General features: G+C 30.5%; 1 protein-coding gene across 2 annotated transcripts in view; it reads left to right on the top strand.

The window, feature by feature from the left end:
* LOC134721035 (cell adhesion molecule-related/down-regulated by oncogenes-like) overlaps positions 1 to 23,522 on the top strand; it is an 85,522-nt gene that overhangs the window by 4,958 nt on the left and 57,042 nt on the right. Inside the window, exon 2 of one of the 2 annotated variants that reach the window (XM_063583712.1) lies at positions 14,748 to 14,783. The exons of the other annotated variant lie outside the window; for it this stretch is intronic. The gene's annotated coding sequence lies outside the window, so the exon portion shown is untranslated. The remainder of the gene's footprint in view (positions 1 to 14,747; positions 14,784 to 23,522) is intronic. 2 annotated transcript variants of the gene reach the window in all.

The raw sequence follows: 23,522 nt of genomic DNA, 5'->3' as shown, positions 1-23,522 counted from the left end.
TATAATATCCATATGAAGTTCGCATAGACATTTGTTTTTGATGTCTGTAGACATCATTCTGGCTTTCTCCACCAATGAAAACTGGCCTCCATAAAATAGTCCAAAATTGGCTTTAAGACAGAAACAATCAAGTAATCAATCAATCTGTAGACATCTTGTCCATTTAGAATTTAGAAAATTCTCCAGAAGAAATCTTGATTATTTGCTTCTTATCGGAATATTTTGACATCATGTTCCTCTAGGATGTTTTGCCTACTGTTCCATTCCAAAGGTGCCATATGAGTGATTTGACTGTATCCTTGGGCAATCTGTTTATATCTCATCAGTTATAATATTCCAAAGGACTCAGTTGAGTGATGGAACCTTTTCCATTTCAGAACTGACAATATTGTGAAGTCTTACTTACTAATGAAATATGATTCTCTTGTAATAGAGGTTTATGATGACAGATCATAATTATAAGGAAGATATACTCTGAGATATAGAACTATTCGTTGGTACACATGTAGCAGAAAGCCCAATTTCTTTTAACCGAAATATATAATTTGGAGAAGTAATAGGGTTTTTCATCTTCAACTTGTTTTCTCTTAAACAATATACAACTTCATCATAAAAATTTTGCCTGGCTGTTGGTCAGATTCTTCATTAGTTTGAATGACCACTTTTAAATAATTCTGTAAATGAAAATGTTTTCCGAGAGTTGATATCAGTCTCCACATCTATTTATACTGGAATTAAAATACAAAATGATGCATTTTATTCTATTTATGTTTAATCTTGCACATATTTAAGATTTTTCATGTGACCACTGAGTAAATTCTAATTTGTGGTTTCTGGTCAGTTTTTGGTCATTTAGATATTGACATTGTGGTCACTAAGTGCTAGCTATTTTGACCATTAATGATGACAAATGAGTTTTTATATTAAGTGTAAATGACCATTTCCTTCAGAGTTGGACTTAATATGTTAAAAAAGTGATATGTGGTGTGATTTACTGAGCATGTGACCTGAGGACACTCCAGTGCCTGTGACAAGACTTGTGATCTATGGCTGCTTTAATTTTGATATTAGCATCGGTCATTTCGTTTGGTACAAGATGATCTAATGAATAAACCAATATGATAAATAACTCATGCAGACATCGGCAGTCACATGGTCCAGTGACCATTGACGTTGGACCAGTTGACCGAACTTGATGAAAAAGAAAGTGATCATGTTTCTTAAGTGACATGGACGGCTATTATCATTGATATGAACGGTCACTCCCATCACCGATTTAATTACTGGCTTGCTGTTCGGTACAATGTCTATTGTGGGATCCACAAACCATCATTTTAATTATAGAATTGATGGAGAAGATTGAATTCCCCCTGTATTACCCAATTTTTGTTACAATACACTATTATTGCACTTTAAAGTGGGGAAATATTGAATTGAATTGTATTGGTAAGGGAGACAATCTTGTGAGTGTCTGAGAAGCTGTGAATGATGGTCATTAAGATTTTATTGTCAGACGACCACAATTTGAGCCAGGTCTTTTGACCGTCTTGTTAGTGTCACTATGAACAGGTTATTGTTGAAGTCATAGAATTATTGTTGACTTGACTTCTTGTGCCCTTATCATGTCCAAAAAGTTGTAATATGGCCAAGGTTCTTAACATGTCAGATTGAAGGGGCTATTATCTGTCATAGAAATATTTTGTTGAAACTGAATTTTTGTCAAGGTATCATGTCACTTTTCTATTAGACCTTTGACCTTGTTCATTTCGTTTTGAACAATTTAACATTGAAAGCATATGACATTAGTGTTAGCTTTTTGATTCAGATTTTAGTTGTACTTGAGTCTGTCCACAATTCTTAGCAGTTTTAAGAACCGATCTGTACTAGTTTGGATTTCTGTGCTACTAGTTTTGGTCTGACTACCGGTAGTAGCCACTTTCCTGTGTTAAGTTACTCTGATTAATTGTCTCATAAGAGGAGAAATTTCAATAGAACTATCAGTAATTTATACTTTACTCAAATCAAAGGAGCAGTGGTTGTTATGGATTAAATTATTTTCAAGGTACATGTACTTATCTTGGAGTAAAACTTGTAGCTTTGTGGATGTATGAGAAATAACGTTAGTTTTGTGAACATTGAATTTCGTGGTTTAACCAATTCAACAAACTGTCCTACAGGAAAATTTATATTTTGTTAGCCTTTAGCTACAAAATCAACAAACATTAGTATCCTGTTTATAATAATGGATCCACTATACTTGGAAACAATCAAAAAGCAAGAACAGTGTTCTTATCCTCGGGACATTTATAGCTTACTTTAAGGTAAGGGTTTTAGCCATTGTTGGAGGAATACGGTGACCTGTAGTTGACTTCCTTTTGGTGAATAGCTTTTGCAATCAAACCTCATTATTTTAATATTTCTATGAGCATCCTACAAAAATGGAGTGGTAGTTCTAAATTAAAAGGTATTCGTTCTTTGCTGAAGGTGTTCACAGAAATTAAACTTAAATTTAAACTTGCTTTTAATAATATGCCTTGGGAGTATGATGTTGTGATGAGGTAGTATTAAATTACCAACTTTGTTTTATGAGGAGTTTTATCTACTAATTGTTAATAGGGTAGGCTGACAAAATACTCAATAAAATTCACTATTAAACCATCAGACTAAATCTGTGTTAGGTGAAGTCATAAAATAATACAAGCTCATAAAATTCTAATAAAGAGACACAATAAAGGTTATGATTACTGTATAAAACTATTATCAGGGATCAAAATTTTATTGCTTTTTGATTGGCTATTTAGTTAAATGGAATCCAATTCTCTCTGGTTTGATTGGCTTAAATTGAGATATTTTTATATCAAAGTGATTATGGAGACAAAATGATGATTTGCAGTTTTTTTCTTGGTCAACTTACAATTGAATCTGTTTATGTTATCATTTTTCATATATTTATTAAATACATTTTTTATGTAACAATTAAATAAATTGAAACAGTAGAAAGTAATTTTATACAACAGTTTTACTGGTGTCGCCAGAAATGAAATCAAGGATGAAATGATCATTGTTAGTTGGACACTTAACACGCAACATCATAAAGATATTGTTTAAAACATAGTTCTAACCTTCTGATCCTTCAATAGGATAATAGTATATCCTTGTACAAGTATTGGTGTCAACTGAAAAAAATGACATGATTTTATCGCTGGCTTTGTCATCACTGGTATTAAACAGTCTTATTTGGGTCTCTTTTTTATCCTAACCGCATTGTTCATTGTTAAATTCATAGCACATTCTACATTCTTAGATAGTTTTTTCTCCTTTTTGATTATTAAAAAAAAAAATCATCCCAAAAGTCAGCGAGGGTTGCCTTGGAAAAAGAAGCTGCTATTTATAGAGATAGCACTCACACCACATCTTGCTATATCTATAGGATTGTAAACATTGCTGAAGCTTTAAGATAGCTAGACTCTTTTCATGTTTGGGCCCAAATAAGCATTATTCTTTGAGCCTTTAACAGCCCATGTTTCATTTCAATACAAATAAAGGCAGAGAGAGTTAAATTTACCATGTCAGATTTTGTTGACATTTCATAAAGAGCACAGGACACCAATAGTAAAATAACCACTGTTATTGTTCCATTTCTGTCATGTTCCATGCACTTTCTTTCAAAATATGGCCACCCACATACAACATGCTGACCGCTGCAATGAAATCTAATTTCTAAAATGTCATTTAAGTTGTCATAGTGATTTTGTTTTGTAGTAGAGGTCATGGTTAACAATGGACGACTGACAGATTGAAATTGTTTGACATTGAACTGTTGTTATTGAAACTGAAAGCTTGGATTTATTGTCATGTTAGATGTCCATACTAATTTAGATGAAAGTGACAAGACTTCTTTACTTGGGGTTTTTTCTGGATTATTTTGTGTGATATGAATAGTAGTAAGTGGTTTTCTATGCATCAAATATTTATTAGGTTTTTGTCTATATATAAATTTCTTAACTTTTACTATTACCATTTTGAAATTATTATTTGATCTATTTCTTTTTGGCCTATTGAATGTTCTATTTGACTTGCACATATTACAAAATATTAGAAATTATTATAAATTAAGGAATGTATCTCCCTCATGCAAAGCTCTGATTCCTTTCACGAATTTGGCTATACTTTTTGTACCTTTTGGATTATAGCTCTTCATCTTTTATATATGCTTTGGATTTCAAATATTTTGGCCACGAGCATCACTGAAGAGACATGTATTGTCGAAATGCGCATCTGGTGCAACAAAATTGGTACCGTTGATTTTATTACATCTTCAGAAGGCAGATGGTTCTTTGAAAACATAATAGGGTGAATTCTTGGGTTTACTGTGGTCAAAATATTTTCTTATAAATTAATCTTGACCAAGGCTGTTCAAAATGCTTCAAAAGATTGACACTTAATACCAAAATGGTAAGACAACTTTTAGGTATGCTTTGTAATAAAGATCGTTTTTACAAGGCAAACAATGAGTTGTCTAACCTGGGTATTTAATATTTCTTCAATCATTATGATAAATGATGGTATTACATAGTCCAAAATAATCTATGTTAAGTTCCAGACAAGTAAGACATGAGGTTATTGTAAGGAAGACTTAATTCTATGTTATTCTTTTGCAGTAAGCTTTGTTTTGTTGTCTTGGTTTAGTTATATCAATTCTATTTTATTTGTTTTCTACACTATTTGATGGAATTCAATAAATCCTTTGCTATCAAAATAATTATTTCATGAGGTTTCAAGAGCTACTTAAACTTATATATACTGAAGATAATTCTGTGGAAGACTTGGGGTCTGTATGGGCACTCAAAGAGTGATTTTCAGCTTGTTTCTCAGTTTTTAGCAATTCAGCATTTGAATGAACATTATGGTCTCTAATCAGATCATTGATAAAATGAAACAACCTGAATTGAAATGAAGTAAACTTTTACATGGAATTGGTCCAACTAAGAAATCTAGTAGTATTGGTTGCATCAAATGTTTGTTTGGTACCTTGCAGCTTGTAGAATCAGGTCAAAGATTGTTTAACCCCAGATGGAGAGATAGTCTACAAACTGATATTGCAGAAAGCTGTACTTCTCCTTTTGTTGCTTACTTCTACATCGGTTGATTTTTTAGGGGTTGTGGTCTAATTTGCAATCATACCTCATGTCTCATTTATTCAAAATTTTTGCAATGTTTGTACATGCATCTCCATGAAATCTAGTGGAGTGTATGTTCACTTCTTTGAGTCATTGTTTTAGAAAAAAATCATTTTAAATTTTACATTTTTCATCTGAGTTTTGATCCTAGACCCTCCTATTTATTCTATTAAATCCTCGTTACTTCAGGTTTAATTATATCTGTTCTCAATAACCCAATATTATCAGTATGTCTTGTATCATAATTTGAACAATTTGTAATGATAGTGTGTATATATATTTAGATATCCTATAGGCCTATAATGTTCTTAGAGAAGGTGATGCACTCAATAATGCTTTCATAAAAATTGTGAAACTTCTCACACATGTAATTAGTTTTTAAGGAGTTATGCATCAGACATTAGATATTGCTGAATTTTCTTGTGGTATACTGCAACTAAAGCATTACGTAGACGTAAGGTTCTATCTGAGGTTTTAAAGCATATTTTTGTTATTTTGTCTATGTTATATAAAAAATCATTTCTTTTTACTCAAAAGGCACATTAAAGTTCTGTATTAGAGAACAAATCTGTAACATGTTAAGAGCTTCCAAAAATCCAGGGAAAAATCATCAGTAGCAGTTCCAGGAATATAAAAAGGGGGTAGGGGAACAGGGCCATCTAGGTACTTGTTGGGAATGGGACTTAAAAAAGCATTATACATTAACCATATAGCCCCATAAGTTCCCAACTGGAAGCAGCATCTTTTTTATGTTTCTTGATCATTATGGGCTTGCTGCACCAGCACCTGGGACTGCATATCATGGACATGATCTATTTTGATTAGGTAGTTTAAGGCCGCTTTAGTAACTTGTCATGCCAGTCTTTTAATTTGCTCATCTTGTGTAATATCGGTTACTGTTTCATTAATATTTACATTGTATCTTTTCATTCATATTCACTGAAAACCTTTTGTTTGAACAGCTTAACTTTCCTTCTATACAGCAGTTGCTTTGACCAAATGTAAAGTCTCAAAATGTGAAAAGACAATGTTATTTCTTGGATGCAAGTGACACCTTTAGACCCTCATGTCTTGGGGTTCTTGAAGGTCGTGCACTTGATCACTTTCTGATTATAATTGTGCAAGTTTTCACACATGTATTCAACAATTACTGACAAATACTGCAAGCATTGCCCAAGTGTTAAGATCATGCTAAATAAACTTGACTTTTATGGATCACAAAAACATTCTTAATTTGTCATTTATAGCTTATAGTCTTTTTCAAATAACAAATCATGTATGTCTAATGTTTAGGCATTTTTTTCTGTTGGGTTGTTGCAATGTCAGACAAGAAGATAGGTCCCGTTTCCCAGTATATAAACTCTTGCCCCCTGAACATTTGCTCTTAGTATCTCATTGGTAGCTGCTGTTCAGTTATCAACAACACCTGAAAAGGAATTGAAAGAGTTAACTGTCATTTAAAAAAAAAAGGCATAACAAACAGTAAGTTTAAAAAAAAATCTGTTGATGGATTGGTATAAGGAAATTGTATACCATATTATAAATTCCTATGAGAAAACTAAATACAAATACCTTAAGCTTTGAATAAAAAAAACCAGTGTATTAAAAGGTTTCGAAATTTTTATTTTTTTTGATTTAAATAAAAAGTCCACTCCTTTTCCCAATCTCCCACTTTTGCCCAAATTCCTGAGGGGATAAATTAATGAAATTTCAGTTAAGACTATGGCATGTCACGATGAGAATTACAGAAATGATCAGAATTGTACATTACCGGCAATTACATAATGGATTGTTTGTACGAGAGTAACTATTTAATCTACGTTGATCAGATATATAAGATTTCATATGTTATTTTCATAGCTCGGCTTCTCTGTCAGATTATGAGTTGTGTTACACTTTTATAAGATATTTACTGACATTTATGTGTTTTTTATTAAAATTGAGCTATAGTCTGTTTCACAAATGTTATTTAATGCTTGAATGATTATAAAGGAAGTAACTAAAGATTTCTATGATATCTTTAATTGGATTTTTATAAAGTTTATAGGCATTGAAGTCCTAATCCGTACACTAACAGAAAGAAAATTATATTTTGATAGTTGAAATAAAAAAAAATAACAAAAAGGGAATCACAAAATAAGTAATACAAATTTAATAATCGTGCATTGGTCACAGATGTTGAATCAGAAGCAGGTCATATGCTATTAATTTAACATCTTGTGCTGATCTTTGAATTCTTTTTTAACCCAAAGATTAAAACAGTACATAAGAATTAAGAAGTTTAAAAAATATTAAAATTTAAAATTAAAATTAATTTTACAAGTTCTGATTCAGAATTGGAAACTTATAAAACAATATTATTTGTGTTGGGGAGGGATTTATGGTGATGTCATATCTTTAGGACTGGTCTTCTATTAACAGGTTTTCACCTGATCTGTTAAAAATTAAAAGAGTGTTTGAAACATACTCTATCTTTGTTTTATATGGTATTTTTTTTTTAAATCTTTAGTTATCTTTCACCCATCTTTTAGAACTTATACATTATCAAGTGCTTTATTTTATTTAGAAATCTGGCAACTAAAGTCCAACCCGGTTGAGACCATGTATCGTCACTGTCTGAATGCTTGAAACATTTCTATTTTGAAATGAAAAAATCATGGTGCAAGATTTGTATGAACCAAGACAATCAGTAAATTAGCTTCATTAGACACGTTTATTTTGGAATTTATCAGAATTTCATTTGTGAATCGTTACCATCATTACCTAAATATGTTTACAGTTCACAAAGAAAATAAGGAAATTAGCAATAATTGAATCACATGACATTTTCAATCAGACAGCGTTTCTGTCAATTTGTTCGAACTGAATGTAACTCAACATCAGTTGGATCCAAAATAATACAAACTAGCAAGTACTTAGTTAAATAGTCATGTTCTGTATGGAAACATGCTGCTAAAATGAAGAAAAAAATAGCAAGTACTTATAGTTAAATAGTCATGTTTTGTATGGAAACACGCTGCTAAAGTGAACATTAGCACTAGGATACAGTTTCTTCAAAAACACAACAAAGACCGATCGTTATATAATGACGAGGTACTAGGCTTTGTAAAAACATCACATCACATGAATGTAGTTGGGAACTTTAGTAATGTTAGTAACAGAAGAATCAAGTTTACCGTATCTATAATAAATAAAGCAATTTACAACAAGAAGCATTTGTAACACATTTTTTGCATTATTCGATAATATCATAAATATTTATTTTCCCGTACTTATCAAGTTGATTTTTTGGCACCTGATCCCATCCTTTACATATCAAGATGAAACATATCAAAATTAGACGGAAATTAGAAATGATCCGTAGATCCCAGACGAAGCTCTGTTTGAATATTGTTATATATTAATATGCATGGCACAAATGTTGCATGTCCGCGTTGTATCTGGGAATGTATGAACAAGGTTACACCATGTTGATGACATGTGTTTTTAGCTGGTGTTTGATTGACGTAGTTACGTAACACGGTAGATATTGTTTTCATTGCAGTGGCTTTTATAGGATCATTATTTGCAGTCATTCAAATCTAAGTACTGGCTGTTTTGGGTACAAAAATTCAAAGCACATTAGAATTTTCTTGTGAAATAAGCTATGTATCTAAATGACATAAATGCTTAAAATAAGGTCACAAAAAAATGTGAGTTTGGATTATAGTATAATGACTGCTGTTAGCTTAAGAAAAGAATGGATGCACGCTATAGTGATCTGCTTATAAAAGCTAAAAGTTAAACATAGTAAAAATATTCTAGACTCAAACAAGCATTTAAAATTAATGTTTTCCCCATTGACGGAGACATTTTTCCGTATTATAAGCATGATTACTCCAGGTTTTGTGAATGTTAATTCCAGTCAATTGGATACAACAAACAGCAGTGCACCGAACAACCCAGTACAAATTTGTCAAATTTCACACCGTCTTTAATTTTGAAATACTCTCCTAAAGAACAGTTTTTTTATGGGTATTTATCAAATTTGTATTAAATTTAATGATTTGATGTTTAAAAAACTGAATTTAATTATTGCTTTGTTAAAGGATGTATTTTATCAATACCATATCAAGCAGCGAAAGGACAAAGAAAAGAATGAATATATAAAAATGGATATGTTCGTCTTTAGAAATAGGGGACAAAGCCATTTGGTTGTTGTTTAAAGAGAATGTAGCAAGTCTGTCAGAAATCCCATGTCCAATTTGTCCATAGTATGTAGACATAAAAAGACCTAGTTTCTGTATTAGTAGGGGGCCATTGGTTCAAATATTGCCATTCAAAATATTTTTGTACTTATGAAAGGTTACAAATATCATTGGTATTTTCGTATGTGTTTAAATATGTTTTAAATGTTTATCGATATCATTAAACGATTAAAACAGAAGTGGGGATCTTGATAATATTTTATCTTGAAATTATATACTTCATTATGATTTTTGTAAACATTTACATAATAAACATTGTGTGAATGAGTACTTAGGAAATTTAATATAACATTTAATTTATGTAAACATTGATAGATATCGAGCTTGTAAAATTATAAGTATGTTAAAATATAGCCAGAGTGGAAAGATAAACATTATTGTAACCCCCTTATGAATAGTTTATCCATACCTTAACCAGCTCTAGGATTTGTTTTATATAAAGTTCCTGTCATACAAGGTTTATAAAACCAGGCAAGAAAATCGAGAGCATGGGACCTCAATGTGGGAAAGGTCGCAGAATAAAATTTCCTTCATAATATAAGTTCCAAGTGGATGAGATTTTCTGTAATATTGTTTCAGCTGGAACAAATATTACACTATTTTTATCTTACGGAATTAAGATTAAAGAATATCTTTCCAACAGGAACAGATTTTATGACATTGTTTATAACAGTTTCCACAGCGACTTCTGTTAGGAGGAACACATATATGTTGACAAAAGTAAGGGTACCAGTAGAAAAAACTATAAACAGTAACCTCTGACCTGTGTTACTCTAAATTTGATCTTTGACCTGTGTTAACAATGAACTTTATCTCTGACCTGTGTTAACTCTAAACTTGATCTTTGACCTGTGTTAACTCTAAACTTGATCTTTGACCTGTGTTAACTCTAAACTTGATCTTTGACCTGTGTTACTCTAAACTTGATTTGTGACCTGTGCTAAGTTTAAACTTGATCTTTGACCTGTGTTAACTCTTAACTTGATCTCTGACCTGTGTTAACTCTAAACTTGATCTCTGACCTGTGTTAACTCTAAACTTGATCTCTGACCTGTGTAAACTCTAAACTTGATCTTTGACCTGTGTTAACTCTAAACTTGATCTCTGACCTGTGAAACTCTGAATTTGATCTCTGACCCGTGTTAACTCTAACTTGATCTTTGACCTGTGAAACTCTGAATTTGATCTCTGACCCTTGTTAACTCTAAACTTGATCTTTGACCTGTGCAACTCTGAATTTGATCTCTGACCTGTGTTAACTCTAAATTTGTTATCTGACCTGTGTTAACTCTAAATTTAAACTCTGACCTTATCTTCAGTACTTATAATTTATAACTTGGCCTTGATGTTAACAAGGGCATCATTAGTTTACATGTTTATTGAATTGCAACATTCTTTAGTTGCAAACATCTGAATCATTTGGTCTCTGATAGAATAGAAGTTCCTTTATATAATAAGTTCCAAAAGGAAAAAATATTCAGGAATATTATTTCCACAGGAATAAATGTTATAGTATATGTTCCTACATAAATGGTATAGAATAGAATAGAATATTTGATCCAGCAGGAATAGATATTATGACAATGTTTATAACAAAGTTTCCATTGGAACTTCTGTTAGACAGAACAGATATACATTGACAGTCTCATTAGCAACCATACCACATCTTATACTTATTGTTTATTTTTGGTCTTTTAAAGGGGAGGTTAATGTTTAAAAAAAACCTATTTAATTTGGCGTTCTCAATTTTGTTATGTCAGTATTTCACCTTGATCTAAGAAAAAAATGATGGCCTTTTGATTGGTCATTAAAATACCAGCCATAGAATCTTCAAATTATTCACAAAATAACCATAATAGACTTTAAAGTTCATGCTGTCTAAATTTCACCTGATTTCTATTACAAACTATGTTGTGTCACAAAATTGAAATAATACACAAAATATTAAATTATCTATTGACAAAAATATAATTATATGCAATCTTTAAAAGTGCAATTATATATTTTATAGTAATACAACCTTGGAGGAGAGAAATTACTGCAAATATTATTTGTAATTTAAAACTGCTAAATTATTGTATCATTAGACAATTTGAAGACGACTCCAACAATTATGTGTCATTCTGAAACTGTTTTAGAAACACAAGTAGATATGACACGTGTTTAGGATATGACAAATTCCCCCTATGTAGTAAATTTTCAGTTTGATATCCATGGTGTTTACAGGCCTGAAGCCAGGAATATCCAAAGGGGGGGGGTTACATGGACTAGCTAACTCAACTTTAATAGTTACAATTCAAACAGAATGTCGACTTTAACAGTACTTATTTGTTTGCAAAAAGGGGGGGGGGGGGGGGTTGTACTTATAAATTCCCTTGAACCCACCTTGGCTACAGGTGTGGTTTATTCTGTTTTGTACTAATTCCCTTGACCCTGGCTACAGGTGTGGTTTATTCTGTTTTGTACTAATTCCCTTGAACCCACCCTGGCTACAGGTATGGTTTATTCTGTTTCTTTCTTTTTATAAGGATGATTTATAACAAGTGACTAAATGATAGCTACACCCTAAGAAAATCAAATTGTGTTTAACTTTTATAAGAAAATGTCATGGAAAAAAGTTATGCAAGTATTATTACTTGATCTTTTACTTTTATTTTCTGCTGACCAGTAAGTTTGACAAATTTCCTTTGTGGCCAAATTTGTTTGTCATGGTTACCGGTCTGGTATTGATACCAGATTGTTAACAATGTTATATCAGTTAGGAGATCTATAAACCATTGTGTAACCTGGTGTCTCAATTACATTCCGAGTCCATAAATGAGCATTTAGTCTGTTTTTATTGCCGTATCGACACCCGACTTGAAATAGTTTAGCACGATATGCATAGAGGATTTCTATGGACTAGTTTAGATATTTTTTTCAAAACCGAAGACGCTAAGTAAAATTGAAGTGACGTTTTTTATGATGACTGAAATTCTATCCCAGTCACATACAATGGGTCTTTACGGAAAAAATGTATCAGTTTGAATAAGACGGGTGTGTTTTCAAAGTAATTAGTCATGCTAAATAACCCACGGTGTCTAAGTTTGAATGGAAATCTTTACAAATCTTTAAGATTGTCTTTATTAGATTGCTTTAAATTGCATATTCAGAAAGGTGTTATATTTAGGGGGTCAATACTCTATACATATACTCTTCTAAGTTTGTTTTTTTTAACGAAAGATTAGTAATACAAGATATTCTTTAATTATTTAAAACAGGGTAATATTGAATCATTGCTTTAATAATATGGGTAGTAAAGTGGAGATTTCCTCTGTTTTGAGATCAAAGGATTGTATTTTACAAATTTATTAGGTTTTATTTTTCCACTTTATTCTTTTCCCTGTTGATTAAATGTATTTTTGAAATATTAACATTGAAATTGATTAACATATGGCCATCTGCTTTTATGGTTCAAATGACCATATTAATTTTTATTTAATGTTCACAAGTGAGTTTTTCATGGTAGATAGACAATTTATTTGTAAATTTGAACTTGCTTCTGTTTGATATTTAGTGTTTAAATTTCTCACCTAAAATTTAAGGGCCATCAATCTATTTCTTTCATAAAAACCAATTTTGAAGAAATTGACCATATAAATGCATAGTTTAAAAAAAAGAATATTCACAAAAGGGTGACGTATAAGATACTTCTTTCACAAAACTTCCATTGATAATTTATATGAGCTATTTTGTGATTTGAAATTGGTTTAGAAAAGATGTTAAAAATGATGGATGGAGAATTAAACTGGATAGCCAAGTACAGTTCTAGGTCCAAGATTCATTTGCATCCATATCCTTACAAATATACGAACTATTGAATCAATAAAATCTTTTATTCCAGGTGTTGGATTTCGTTAGAAAAAGGATTTACTCGCCATTTATATCTTTACCTTGTCGTGAAGCAAATAGAAAATTTGTCAATATCTGTCGCCTATATTTTGCCTTTATTTTCCGTTTAGAAAGCAATTATTTGACGGTAATGTTTTTGAGTACACTTGACTTTATTCATCTTGCCGTAGATGATTGTCCCATATCATTGTGTTAGACGTCCACACGGAACAAAAGTTTGTAAGATTTTGTCAACATTACCTAACTTTCTTCACCTGTTACGAATCGTCAGTACTGTCACTTCATGCATACATCAATCATTTTACCAAGCTTACATACACCTTTTAAAATCTTGTGTATTCATTGGTGTTAAAATAACGTCCAACTGTTTGTCATGACCTGTTGCACCAGCTTGAGATACAGAAATAAATGAACCGATCGCCAAAATCAATTCTAAAATATACTTTGTCCATATTTTTCTCAGGGAGAGTCACCAGGGTGCAAAATTACCTTTAAATTTGCTAACTCAATTGAAGAAGAAAATCCTTTTTCTGCCAGAGTGAACTCGATGTATAAATTTAGAACCAGGAGGAGGGAGTACATACTTTTCTTTGATGTTTTTATAGTTGTGATTTATTTATTTGGAAATATTACATAATGGATAGTTTGAACTGTATTAATACCACTTTATGGGGGAAGTACTTTTGTATTAAGGGGACATAACTTAAAAGTTGTTTTACATTTGTCATCTTGGGGCATTTTACAGCTGACTATGCAGTATGGGCTTTGCTAATTGTTGTACGGTGACATATATTTGTTTATTTCTGTGTCATTTGGTCTTTTGTGGAGAGTTGTCTCATTGGCAATCATACCATATCTTCTTTATTATATTTTCAGTATGTCAATGAATCATATTCAGTGATATGACAAAGCTTATGATAGAAGTGTTTGTGTTTTTGATTTAGAAAGCATGCTTTCAGTTAGGCTATTAAGTGCAAGGCCTGTTAAATTTAGCAGAATTGGGCAAATAAATAATCCCCATCTCCAAATTCTAACTGATGTCTGATTAGTACTTCCTGTCTGTTTCAAGAATTAGAAAGAAAACTAATTATTTCTAATTTAAAGTGTCTTTTTGAATGAAGCCTATTAAATGATGATTTGAAGTATAAAACCCAGTATATATATTTTAAGGATAAAGCTTGCCACAAACCAATATCTGTCAAGCATAAATCTATTTGAAAACAACTAGAATAGAAAAAAAAGCCAATGAAAAATCCTTATCTAGCATGTAACACAACACACACTATCCATGGTGCTCAATTTGTCTAGTATAAGGCATTGGAAGCTCCTATTGGAAGTGTTGCTTTCTAGAATTAGTCACACATATTTAGTTGTTATTGCAGTAATACATTTGGTGTAAAATGCTAAGTATTTTCTTCTTCTATTTCAGGTTTGAGTTGAAAGTGACGAGTTTTGATTTCAGATAGTGAGTAAACAAACAATTACATAGTTTTCTAATCACATGAAAATTAATTTGTCAATTTTGATTCAACAAATATTGCCATCAGCAAATATCGTATAACACCATTTTCTTTCTACTTGAATATTCTTTTCTTTTCATTGAATTATCTCCCTTGCTTTATTGCTATTGGCATTTATGTTGGTTTTTTTCCAAACTAATGTTGTTGAGTGCTATTTTATGACCTTCTGTTATTTGAATTCAGAATTTAACCTGATTTCAAACTGAATTTAAAAAAAAAGAAATCATAAATGATTGAACTGTGGGTATTCACATATGGTAATTTTTGTTTTGCTCTTGGGGTTGACTTGCTGTCTCATGGGTTTCTACTAGTTCTTGTTTTCTGTAATTTAATTCTCTATATTTATTTGTATATAATTAATTCTAATTATAATAACCCTGCATAATGTCTTAAATCATAAAATTTGAATTGTTTGTGGCTTAAAAACAGGTAACCTAACATATTTTTTTTTATGTAAAGTAAATTTGACTATCAAATGTTATTCATATTGCAAAAAAGAAATAAAAAATTTGCTTAAAATCTTGAAACTTTGGAAATCTAGTGAATAATTTACAAATAAACAGTCTCTTGTAACATATATGGAAAAATGTGAAAGTAGTAGAAGATGTGTTCTTTATTTTGAAATAAAATTATGGACAAAAGAAACCTCATGTTATAAATCTTTGTTAAAAATTGAGTTATTTCAGTCTAAGGTGAAACAATTTCAAGTTTCACGTAAAACTTGAAGCAAGCACACTTTATAGTAAAAAGAAAATTTACAGACATTTTTGTGATAAAACTATGGGAAAATTGTCTCAGAAAACTGTAAAACAAGTGACCAGAGATGTTTGTTCAGTGAGGACATTAGTTACGGACTGAGCTGTCGTGTTTGCACTGGTTTGACATCGACAGTTTCCTGGAGAAAACATAAAAACTTCTTTGATTTTAAACTAACACTCCAAATAAGACAAGAAAACATGATGATATGACATTATGTTAAAATCATGTACTTCATATATGTATGTCAGTTGTCAGGCAGATTCTTTACATTTTATAAATGTGTCGCTAGTGCTTACAATAAAAATGTTTTCTGATGTGGAAGGTAGTTAATAACAATGAAAGCTATTTATAAAAGGGGGAGGAAAGTCTGATTCAAACTTGTTTTTTTATTATTTTTAAAGTAATCTAAAAATTAAGCTTTTCATATCTTTTGTTTATAGGAACAATTAAGAATAGGAATGGAAACACATTTGTTTTTAGTTTTTTTGCTGAAATGACCCTTAAAGGGGCACTAATAAGCTAGGAGATATATGAAAAACCTAATATATTATTTTTTTTGGCTCAATCAGTAATGAAATACAAATAGTGAAATAAGAAGTCCCTTTTAGAAGCAAATAAGGTTCAATTTTGACCAAAAAAAAATTGATTATGAATTATTCACTTGCAAGTGAATAATTAGACCTCCTTGAATCTGTATTTATGTGAACTTTAATTTAACCCCTTAGCTTGAGATGGATAACACGTGAATTGTATGTGTAAACTTATTTAAAGGATGAGAATGTCAACATTGAAAGTGAAACAAAGGTAAATCATTTGATTGACTGATTCGATCCACAAATACACATTATAATACAGGGAAAAACAAGGAAAAACATTTATTTTTTATTTGTGATATGAAATTAAATAGACATAGACATAGAATAATTCAACAGCGCGTGTTAGCTTAATCTATTTATATCTATATTTATGTTTACATCACTTATATGGTCATCGGATGACTATAGAGGTCAACTCCACAAATAATTAGATGGCATCTAGACTCAAATACATATGAAACGAAGCTACATATTTTCATGCCTGTGCCTTTTTTATTGTTTTATTTAGACTTTTAATAGTTTGGATAAATGTTTTACATTGTTATAAAATTAAATATGAGAATTTGATTAGAAAAGGTGAACATGAATTTGACAGCTAGTGCCCCTTTAACAGCAGGAGTAATCTCCCCTGACTATGTGGTGTTCATTTGGAATTTCATCTCTGCAGTAGACTGGTCCATTTTGCAAATGGCTAGTCATATTTTCTCAAGATGTTAAAAATTGATTGAAAAAGTAAAAGATGTTGAATTTTTTTTCTGAGGAAACAACATTTATAAAGATAAATTCTTAATGTATTTTTGTTACCCTGGAAACATAAATTATGAGGGACAGGTGGTAATTTTATCAATTGAAGTTTATTACATAAAACCTATAGCTCCTAGTTTTCCACTGTTACTTAATAGTTTTATGCTGAGAAGTACCTGGAGAAATTGTACTAATGTTGTCTCACACCTGGTTAATCACTTACATCAAATTTGATAAATGTATTGTTATTGAAATTCTTTTTGAGACTTTTAACCTTTTTGAAGCCTCTTTATAGTGATGGGAAAGGGAGTAGTTCTGACATATGATTTAGGTCCTGGCCTTCAAGTCTTCAAAATTTTAAGTAAGTTTTTTCTACTCACTCTCCAAAATCAACCAATCAAAATGCTGGATTTCATGTTTCAAGTATTTCATGACTTCAACCCCTGCACTTTTGTTCAATTTATAGAGATTTCTATTGATTTTTGTTCCTTTACATTTAGTCTAAAGGTATTCTCGGAAATTACTGTAATTTATATGGAAGATGGATCTATAAGCTTTTCTATGGCAACATTCTCCTGAAAAACCTAAAAAGTAAAATAAGAAATATACCCATCGACAAGGAAAACTCAAAAGGGGAAGGTCCCTAATCAAATTATAAAATCAATTACCTTCCCAAATTGTTATCTGTAACATGCAAAATTTGTGTCTGTAAAAGTATAAAACTGTGGTTGATGGTTTCCCATTAATTTTTCTCAAAAGTTTCCATGCAGGAGGATAATATTGAAAAATCATTAATAAGTTTAAAAAAATATCAGATGACAGAAAACTGATGTGTTTTCAATGTTCTGTGAAATTATTGCTGTTTATGATGTAAGGTTAGAAATCCTAGTATACTCCCTACTGTGTCTAAATACATTATAAATAATGAAAACTGTCAGAACATTCTCTTAGATTCATTTATGTTGCAACAACTTGATATTGGACAAAACAAGCAAACTTTTTTAACTAAGGTGAAGGTCAAATAATTTTTAGCAATGTGATTGGTCAATGATGTAAATTATATTTTCAAAATATGTCTTACTAAGGCTGATTCCTGGTTTGTTTTTTCCTGGAAAAAGGTGGATTAGACCTGGTTTTTTAGCTAGCTAAACCTTTCACTTGTAGTTTATATACATATGTAAACCTCTAGATGTTGGGATTGCCCTTTTCGTTCGATTTTGGTTCTTTAATGCTTTTTCATTGAACTTGAACATTCATCTCAATCTATTTTTATAATTTCAAGCTTTTTTTATTATTGAACAATAGAAACTGTGTTAGTCTAGTCAAAACAGGGTCAGTTTCTGGGAACAGCATTAAGTGAATTTTCCAAACTTTTCATGGATTAGATTTATTGCATTTTTACAAACCTATGTTTTTTTAGACTGGTGTCAAAATATCTGAATTTTATGTACCTTTTCCTTTGAAATTTAAAATCTTCCATTTAAAAAAAATAGAATAGTATTCCTAAAAATTCATAAGTCTCCATCAAAAATATTAGAATTAATCACATCAGTCTCTTTGATGGCTATCTTAGATGACTATAATCTATTTTTATCATTGAGATGGTCCTAAACTGTGTCAGTAAGTTATTTGCAAGTTCAAACTGATAATTTTCATCAAAGCAACATGATTCTATATCCATCAAAATTTACAATTAAAGTGAATTTGATGAAAGATTTGAAGAAATTGAGTGTGTAACTGATTCATGGCTATGTCAGTTAAGAATGCTGGATATCTCATGGGTACTTCGTCTATCTGTCATGTACAGGGTCACAAAGCTAATCAACAAACAGCTCAGTTTATGTGATAATAGATACAATTCTAGTGATTTTAGTAAGATGAATGGATATAATAGATTACTGGGGATTCATTTATTTTTCATGGGTATCAATTTTTATGAATTGCTGAAAACTTGCATTATAATTCATGGATATTTGATTTCATGGTCAGCTGTACCCATGAAACCCAAGAAAATGTGTATCCAACAAATAATAATGAATATACAGTAGACCATTTCTTTGGATTTTAGAAAGAATGTTGTATATAATTAAAAGAACAGTTTTAGATGATTTTATTAGGATGTTTGAATATGAAAGAAGAAGTTTTGGGAATTGTAATATAGACCTGGCATTACCAACTTTTGATCCCAGAATATATAATATTTTGACAGGTTATACCTACTCTATGGTAGGAGATTCTGGTTCTTGGTCATTTAAGAGCAACTAAAAGAAGGAAAATAAAACTATCTTTTGGTGAAATTTTGGGGGAAATCATTGTTGTGTATCGAAACCATAACCACCTTTATTTTTTACCCCAAAAATAACAATATTCTGCAACAGAGAAGGTAAGATGTTGATTTTTTTTTTACTTCAGAGTCTAAAGTCAGAATTTGAAAAAAAATCTGTTATGAAGAAAATTAAAAGACTTAATATGGCAATGTTAGCAGGCAATAGAATAACATACAAATTCCATACTGTAATCAAATACCTGATTTTCCTACTAAAATAAATGTAAAATCTTTTTGTAAATCTGCCCAACTTTATAAAGAAAAATTAATGAAACAAATGATACCTTCAATTAATGTGGGTTGACTTGTCTTAATTTAGAATCTTTACAAATACCAAAACGTTTTTGCCAAAAAAAAATCAAATTTATCAGAAAAAATGATTATAGACGAGAGACGCTGTGGTCATAAATCTCATGTCAAAAAATTCTGTTTGTCGAAAAAAATGTTCAAATCAAAATGTGATTATTTATTCGGTGTATCTGTTGGTTTATTTAAACTGTCAGATTGCCTCTGCTTGCTATCCATCATGTTCTCCAGCTATAAATACAAACATTTGTATCATCTACCAGTAACAATCATCATCTATACAGTTGTGCAACAATATATATTTGTTTTAATATCATTCATTTTTTGTCAAGAATTTGGCATTATGCATCCTTGTTTTGTCTTTAATTTATTTTTTCTGGAGAAAGGAAAAAACAGAATATTAGTCTTTAATTACTATACCATCTGTTTAGATAGAATTGTAGTTTATTATACAATCATTTTTCATTCACAGTGAAAGCTCATTTTACATTGTTTCATGCTAAAGAGATATATCATGGGGAGAAAAATAGCATTGGGCTCTATATATTTTTACTCATTATTGAGGTTTTAAAAAATTCATTGTACACATTGAAACAGGAACTTTATTAAAAATGTTTCCCATTATCTTTCAAAAGTAAATTTTTTCTTTATTCATACCTAAAAAACTAATTGTTCTGCTTTGCCATCAATTTAAGACATGAATAATTATTCCAAGCGGATGGATTTTCAAACCCAGTTTTACACCTTTGATTGTGAAACCTGGCCTGGCTTAATACATATCCATGAGTTTACCATTATACTTTTAAAGCTAACTTATTAGTAGCTCTGTAAATACTACATTGATTTAGCAAAGAAAAACAAAATGCTTGAACATTGTAACATCTTCTTAATAAGGAACAATAAACCCGTAAGTGGAAATAGCTGTGGTCTTTTTGTAACATTCTGTGATAATACATGTCATGTTTCTCGTTAATAGATCTATTTATTTCCAAAAATAATTCTAGGAATGATGTGTGCATCCTGATTTGGAGCACAATTTACTGGTCTATGATCGACACATATTCAATTGATTCAAATAACATTCTTTTAGCCTCACCTCAAGTTTATAGCTTGAATTGAAGATAAGTTGACATATTGGTTGTTTTCACTTGAAAAGTTGTCAATAACTCATACAAAAAAATATTAGAAAGGTGTTAATGATAATTATGGAGGTCTCTTTTTCAACATATATGGTAGCAACTAACTCCATTTATCATTAATTATTGACATTATTTGTCTTTGGTATTTTTTTATCTTAAAATATGGGATAACTCTCCCTGAACATATATATTGCATACTTTTTACCATTCAAGATAACACATATAAGGTATAATGTGTAACTATACTAAATCTGAAGATAGGAATATTGAGTCAATCTTTAAAAATTAAAAAAAAAAAGGCATGAAAGTTATAATTTTTTGATAGTTATGTCAAGTATGTACCTTTAAATGCCATAGATGACAAACACATTGTAAGGGATGAAACCTTTCCAAAAAAGACTCTTGCTAAAATTTACAATATTTATTTCCATACAAAAAAACAAAATAAATTTTAAAACAGCATATCTATGGTTCTCAGATTTTGACAAATACTCTTATTTTTGAAAAATATTTCTTCAAGGATGGTTTATTTTGAAAAATTTCTTGTTGATACATTTTACTTATAATGATTTTTTTATCCCTGAATGTTTCTGATTCTTTACACTAAGACCTTTTCCATTGTAGATTGAATTAAAGTTGCCAAACATTTTCCATCCTAGAATTTGCGTTGCCCCCAGTTCCCTCAATCATTACATTTGTTGATTAACATCTATATGGTGTTATAATGAGATAGATTTTGGTATGTTCTGCAGGTAAATATCTCACCTGATACATCATCCTGTCACATTTTTATCTGTAACCCCAAGGCAACTAATATTATCACTGGTTAAAGGGAAGCAACTCTAATGCAATAAACTGTTTCCATTCAAATATATACTAAACAAAGGATGAAAAGGAAATTTTAACAGTTGCAAATGAAATTTGAAAAATTGTGAACTGAAAAATAAAAGAGGAGAAAACAAATGATATGCAAATATATATTTTTGGCTTTATTTCAATTATTTGGCAAATAAAAGACACTCAAAAACTCATGATAATTTTCCTTATGTGTCACTATTTTTTAGCCAATGAGCCATTATATAGTTTTAACTTATGGAACTATGAAGATATGACAGTCCTTCACATGAAATGAAAAAAATTATTGCATTTTTTTTCAATTAATTCAAAAGATTATAATTTGTGTGATCTATATTTCGGAATGATAATATTTATTTTTTCTCATCAGTATATATATATCATTTCTTCTAAAGAGTTTTTTTATGAATAAATATAATGATGTCCCTATCATTATCTAACTTTGGTCCTATCTTTTTTTTAAAAATCAAATGATGGTGTCTTGTTCCATCTCTATCAAAACAACATTTCTTGTGCTAATTTCATAAGTCATTCCGTCTTTAACCCATATCTGCAGAGCTATGCAAATAATAAAGATATTAATTTTCTTATGATTGAAAAATCAGAAATATGTTGCAAGAAAAGAAACAAAATACCTGTAAGCTATGATAAAACCTTACATAACTCTCTGCTTGTCATTACCACTTATCGGTAAATGTAATTATTGTAATCTATTCTCTCATTTCACATATTGTCCAAAGTAAAAGTGAAAATCAATGAAAAATATGCACATTGCATTTTAATAACGAAATTGACGGCTAGATTTTTAGTTCATTTATAAACATTTTTATGATATAGATCTTGCACATTGTATCATTATGTTGTAAAATTCAATAACAAATAGAACATGTAATTAAGTACAGGTCTAAAATTCTTTATTGTTGCATACTTGGATGATTTTGAATACTGTGGACGTCAACCGTGTAGAAATATTTGCACCTTTAAATAAGCTACCAATACCCTTCTCTTGTTGGAAATTTGACCTGTTCAAGTTGACAAAAACTTGTGAACAATACCCAAAACATTATTTAAAGAGGTCCTAGACAGGAGTCTATTCTTGTACTGGAAAATCTTCTTTTTTTTTGGGGGGGGGGGGGGGGCATTTTAGGCCATTTTGTTTTAGGATATATTTACCATAAAGGGATATATATTCTTATTATCCCTAATCCTACCTTAACATCTACCATAGCTCTTATATATTTCTTTAAACCTAAACTAAAACTTAATCCTACTCCTAATGAACAGAGCCTTTTAAAAGTAAAAGGAAACACTGTGCAGTAGGAACAGGGTGAAATATTGGTCTTTTTTGGTGGCTGTGTTGAATACCCATTGATGGCCTTGGGCTATTTTCTGGTCTTTTGTCAAGTTTTTGTCTCTTTAACACTTTCCCATTTTCCATTCTCAATTCTGTACAAGGGCTATTCAACTATATCAAGCCAGCTTTCTTTTTTTTCAAAATTGAATTCTTTTGATGCTCTTAAATGTTTATGCATTAAGTTTTCCAATCTTTTAGTCTCAACAGAAAATAAAATTTCAATTCCTGATTTTCTCGTAGGGTTTCAATATTGTGGTCATTTATGTTATCTAATAAACACCAGATCAAATATCTTAATTCCATACAAAGAGATTACTGGTTCAGATTTGATGCTGATGCTTGTATACTTGCAGTAGAGAGTGCTCTTTAGTACTGACATGATTAAAATGATACATATTTAGATATTCTTAGTCTGGTTATATTCTGAGTCTTGTACTTGTAAGGTTAAAGATGCCACTCCCTCATGCAAACTTGACACAAGACACTTTGGGCTTTTCTGCTTAGGTCTGTATTTAGAAGTGATGCTTTTAATTTTCATGTATTTACTTCTAAACTTATTCATCAGTGGGTCCGAAGAAACAAAACATTTTGATTATTTTCTTAGA

The sequence above is a fragment of the Mytilus trossulus genome, chromosome 6 (assembly GCF_036588685.1).
Source record: "Mytilus trossulus isolate FHL-02 chromosome 6, PNRI_Mtr1.1.1.hap1, whole genome shotgun sequence".
Classification (NCBI taxonomy): domain Eukaryota; kingdom Metazoa; phylum Mollusca; class Bivalvia; order Mytilida; family Mytilidae; genus Mytilus; species Mytilus trossulus.
The sequence above is the reverse complement of the archived record's forward strand: the minus strand, read 5'-3'. Positions and strand labels throughout refer to the sequence as shown.